Below are 5,610 nucleotides of genomic sequence, written 5' to 3' on the forward strand. Positions count from 1 at the left end.
GGAAAACTGGAGTTCCCCCGGGTGATATGCTACCGTGACTTTTAACGCAGGGTCGAGGGGAACTGGCCTAGGTCCTGGGTTAGGCTCCGGATAGATGGCTTCCCGAAGAACCCTTCTCTTCTTTTTGATGACCTCGTCTATCTGGCGACGATAGTGGGCTCGAATGTCTTCTTGCTCGCGTGCGATCTCGTATTCTTTAATCCGACGCTGGTTCCGGGCAAAGATCGATTCCGGGCTCGGAGATTTGGGCTCGTAAGGAATTGCTCGTAATGACCCCCACCGTCTTTCCGGATTCTGTGACATCTAACGAGAAAGAAAAAATGGTGAGGGCCATGCATGCAAGAATCACGAGCTCGATGGATGAGCTCGAAGATCTAAGGACAAGAAACTAAGTATTTAGACCCTCACTAAGGGGTCAGAGCGCGTGTTCCACAGGAAAGGAAAAGGAGCGTGGATGATTTTTTTTTTGAAAGTCCCGAAATTCAAGGGAAAGGAGAGTAGCGGTTAGCCAGGAAAAGCGTTTTTGGGTTTCGTGTATTTGTCAAAGCCCATATTTTTATCCGAAAGCTTAATGTACAAGAAACGCTGCCTAAGAATTCCAAAACCCAGAAAATAGGAACCACATTCAAACGTCGAAACTGGGTATAAACCAGAGACGAACATCCAGAGTGAAAATCCAGAAAGCCTAAAAACCTATCGGTTCAAAACCTCCTATCGCATCATGCTAAGAACGTAAACTAACATACACAACAAACACAGTATAAAAAGAACAACAAAAATGGCGTACTTACACAGTGATGGTGATTGCAGCGAAATCGTCGAGTGGAGAAGAGGTTGCAAGAAAGAACTCACTGACTCGTACAAACCAGGATTCTTTTGTTTCTTCGGCCTAGAAAACATGCAATGAGTATAAACTGTGGTAAGAAGTTTAGGGAGTGTTTTTCTTTTTTCTGGTTTGTGATGAACAAATGTGAAGAAGACGAAGAGGGGGTCTTGTATATATAGGTGGGAAAACTAAATTAATCAGGAGCGTTGATTAAATTCCTCAACAGATCGAATGGATGGGAATCGGTGACAAGATGGGGCCGAAAAGTTGTCGGACGAACGATCGTGGGCGTGTTCCCAAGGTACTCAAGTACCTAAAGTGAGCAATACCCATCTGGCACGTGTCCATCTTCAAGAGTGTGACGGTATGGTTCCCGAAAAGAGTAGTTCAAAAGTTTCCTTCTCTTAGGATTCGAACAAATACTTTTGAGGGGGCAAAATGTTATACCCAGATTTCGAGCCATAGTAAATATGACCTCGAAAGCTGAGTTCGCAACAAATGGTCTCGTGAGGATTAGAGTGATCTAGGATTGTAAGTCGAGCCTGCAAAGTATGATGTATGATCTCGAATGCGGTGATCTCGGAATGACCTCGATCTCGAAAGGTAGCTCCGAGAACACCTTCATCTTCAGGAACTTCGGAGCATGGTTCTTGAGCTCGATATCCCATCTCGAAAGAAACGTTAGCTCGGGAGATGTCAGTGGCTCGCACAATGACATGAGACCAGAAATGCTGGAGCCTTGAAGATACGCCATAACCACCTTGAATGTCTACAAGTATAATAACTATGAGATGTAGCCCTCATTAATTGATGTAAATCCCCAAGAATTGTGGGATATTATTTAATACAGTTATACGCCACCTGATCTTTGGGGGACGTTTCCTTTAATATCTGATTATTGGCATTTAAAGCCATTTATTTTTATTCACAAAAGAGTAACTACCCAAAATATGTGGGATAGTATTCTGCACCCTTCTCTATAAATAGAGAAGGCATGCACCATTGTAAAGGACCGAAATCCGAATCCTTGAGAGAAAACTCTGGAGAATTCTTGCTAAAGAATTGTTCAGAGATAATCTTGAGGTTAATAACAGTGACTCGTGGACTAGGCAGATTTAACTGCTGAACCACGTAAAAACCCGTGTTTGATTCGTTTGTTTATTTTTGGCCATTGTCTTAAATTGTTTACGTGCTCTATTCTTTTATCTGTTGACGAAAAACGGCGTCAACACCCTCAAAAGGTTTATTCTTATTATTATTTTTGGTTTCAATTTTGGTTCCATAGTTTGATGGTCTTTATCTGAAATTGAATTTCAACGTTTTGCATTATCAAGATTTGGGGGTCAAATAGAGTTGCATTAGACACAGGCTGAATTTGGATAAAAGGGTATATATTATGTTGTGCATCCTTGTGCAGAAACACTTTTTTAATTTTGTTATATTTTTGTTTTGCTTTGTTAAATATAATTATTGAATTTTGGTATTGTTGAGTTCATGTCTGTTCGTTTATGTTGGGTTCTTCATCTTATTTATATGCCCACTTGAACTAGAAATCTTATTCATAATTGGTTATCAATGTGCTCATTACCTTTTTCATTGGGATTATCCTCTTCAATTCCTGGGTTGTGATTCTGTAAATACCAATTACCAAAGATGTTCATTCTACAATCTATGAATTTGCAGGGGCGTGCTTGGATTGGTAGAGCTTCAAAAAGTCGATCTTCTGTTGGGAAAGTAGGTGATAAACGTCCAAGTATTCTCTATCTCAGCATCTCTTTCTTTGGTTGAATCATTGCTATGCTCTTGCTTATTCTATTATGCGTACGTTATTGGTCATAGGCTACAATGCAAGTGATTCTAATTCGGATGATCCAAACGATGATTCTAAAAATATCAAATAGGTTTCATATTTGATCCTTTCTCCCAGCATATTGTTAATGAGGATATGGCCGTTGGCATTTCTCTCTTACATAGTTTCTTTCTCACTCAAAGATATCTCTCTCAGGTCAGTCCTTAGGTAAGTTTATTATAGTTTTTTTTCTTTTGATTTTTTCGTACTTTCTCTGTTCTTATTGTGTTTTTTTGTTGCTGTTTTCATTTTTTTTTCTCTCTGCTATCACTGTATATTATATCTTGTTTGATTTTGCTGTTTTTTTTCAGTGACCGATTCTAAGCTCAATCTCTATCTCTATGGTCTTCTCTTTTTCTCACAGGTAACATAATATATTTATATATATTAAGTTTATTTTTTTTAATGAAATCTGAAAGTTTTTTTTTTCTGCCTCTGGTTGTGTGTTACCGCTCATAGATGCACTTGCTGAAGTATTGTTATATGTGTGTATATATATATATAGTGAGAGAAAGTTTGCAGTAACACTGTCTCTTGTACAGATATTTTAGCACTTGCCGCAAGAGAAGTCCTTTTGGTATACATATATTTTCAACAAATTTATTTTCATTAATTTTCCTAATATTTGATTAATTATAACATATATATGTTAATGTATAGCTGATCATTTTTATATTATTTTGGCCACACTCTAACATGATGAACTGTAATTATTGGGGTTTGCCTTTTCTTATCTGAACATTTTATTATTGAATGAGTGTGCATATGTTTTAAATGTATTTTGGATTTTGTGCTTTTTCTTTTTCTCTTTCAATCTGTACATGTCATATATTATTTTGATAGTGTATAAATCTTGTTTCCAATTGCATCACTTAACAAGTTTGCATGTTATTCCTTAGTTAGTTTTCTATGTAATTTAGCCCATGAAAAATCATTTTGGTGTCTTTTCAATATGCATCTGAAGCTTCATTATACAATGGGATGATTGTCTCCTTGTTTGTCCATATTATTTATTGCTTCAAGCTGCTGTTATGTGTTTTTAGCTATTCATATATGTTCTGTTTTGGTCCTTTTAGGTGTTATTTTGTTCCATGTTACAATTAGATTGAATGTCTTCCAAGTGTTTACTGAAATGTGTAACAAAATACTAGACTCATAATAACTTTCCTAAGTTGTTAAGTGTGTGGTTGAAGATTAAATATAATTATTATGTAAATTATTTGATAATGTATTTTACTTGTTTGTTATATTCTGCATGTTCTTGTTTTGATTGTTTTTTTATTTTGACAATTATGTTATCAACCATAGTTTAGGAAAAACATAATGTGTTAATTATTGATTATCTTTGATAATGGGTGCATGCGTTAGATCAAAGAGGAAGGAGAGCAGCTTAATTGGGGTACTTGGGTGAGCATCATACTTGATTCTTCTCTGTTAGATTGTGCTCTGGGTATGTTTATGTATTCAGCACATTGAAACCCAGTCTTTTTTTTTTGTCGTTTATCTCTGTCTTTAATTTTGTTTTTGTTTTGTAAAGTTATAGTAATTTTGTGTGTGTTTGGGTTATATTGATACAAGTTTAATAAGATGCCATTCTATAGATTAGTCTTGTATTTTATGTCCAGCAAAACAGATACATATAATCAGTTGGTATTTGATTGCTTAAAAATTTTATAATTATTCAACTGTGGGTGTTGATTGGGCATCCTTGTTTGATGTGGATTTTATAGACTATTAGTTAGCAAACTTTCAATTAATGTCAATGTCTCTCTGATGCAGGGAGGTCTCTCAGAAGAGCTGGAAGGGGACAACTTTCACAACATAAAACAAGCAACGTTCTAAGGGGTATGAGGAAAAAAAACAGGGAAATTAAAGAGAGGAGATTGTAAGTCTTCTTTAATGTAAGTTTGTAGTTCACACTTAGACTTATAATAGCCACATGACGAAATCTCTTCACTAGTTTAAGTTGAACTGTTTAATCTACTTGAGCTGCTTGCCACTTTTTCATCTTATTGTATTGTAGTTTTGTTCAGTGTCTTCTATATTTCAAATGATAACAAAGGAAAGCCATATATGTTGCAGGTTATATAGCTACACACACTTGCATGGGTTGTGGTATATTTACACATTAATTACAGATTTCTTAGTTTGAATGTTGTTACAGAGACCTATGTGTTTGTGATTTTGAGATTTTGAGTGTCTTTTCATTAAGAATCATGTGTATGTGTTGTGTATAATGCAATTTGAGTACATGGTTTCTTGCATAATTGCATCTGTGATGGTTTGGCTTTTCTTGACGTGGCCAAATTTTTTTTGATGTAATTGTTTTCATTATAGTGTTAAAGTTTATACAAGGTTAGGCTTGCTAGGATATTTCTTGAAACAGTCTTGCACAAGCTTCATTGCACACTATTTAATCATTTTTGCTTTGATAAAATGGTTTTATATATTTCAATTCTTTTCTTAATTATATGTATATAATAAGATCAAAATGGTTCAATTCAAGTCCAGCAGGTTGAGAAACACTTTAATGGACTCAAAGAAAGGTGCAGGCGTGAGAAGAAACTACCAAGTTGGCTGGGAGATTACATCCGTTAGACTTGGAGCCATAAATAAGAGAATATATCATTTTATTTACTTTACTAATTTTCTATATGTAATTGAACATTGATAGATGATTTGTGTGTGATTGTCTATTAACCTAGTCTTTCTTGAAGATATACACAATTTTGTTGTCTAACTATAGTTTACAATGCTTATATGAGTCATTTTGTAATTAACTCAAGACTTGTTATTTTGGATACTTAGTTCAAATTTTAGTATTTTATGTTACTGTGATATCTATTTTGTTCAGTTTGTTTGTATAAAAAGCAGGATTTTTTTGGGGCATAATACACTTTTTAATAAAAAAAATACCTTAAGTCGGTTCTACTAA

The 5,610-nt window shown here is 35.1% G+C and overlaps 1 long non-coding RNA gene across 1 annotated transcript; it reads left to right on the top strand.

The window, feature by feature from the left end:
* Window positions 1-4,042: 4,042 nt before the first annotated feature.
* LOC133793963 (uncharacterized) lies at window positions 4,043-5,395 on the top strand. The gene is made up of 3 exons (XR_009875049.1): window positions 4,043-4,125; window positions 4,455-4,576; window positions 5,187-5,395. It is a non-coding gene; the product is annotated as an uncharacterized LOC133793963 (long non-coding RNA).
* Window positions 5,396-5,610: the final 215 nt, after the last annotated feature.

The sequence above is a fragment of the Humulus lupulus genome, chromosome 8 (assembly GCF_963169125.1).
Source record: "Humulus lupulus chromosome 8, drHumLupu1.1, whole genome shotgun sequence".
Taxonomy (NCBI): domain Eukaryota; kingdom Viridiplantae; phylum Streptophyta; class Magnoliopsida; order Rosales; family Cannabaceae; genus Humulus; species Humulus lupulus.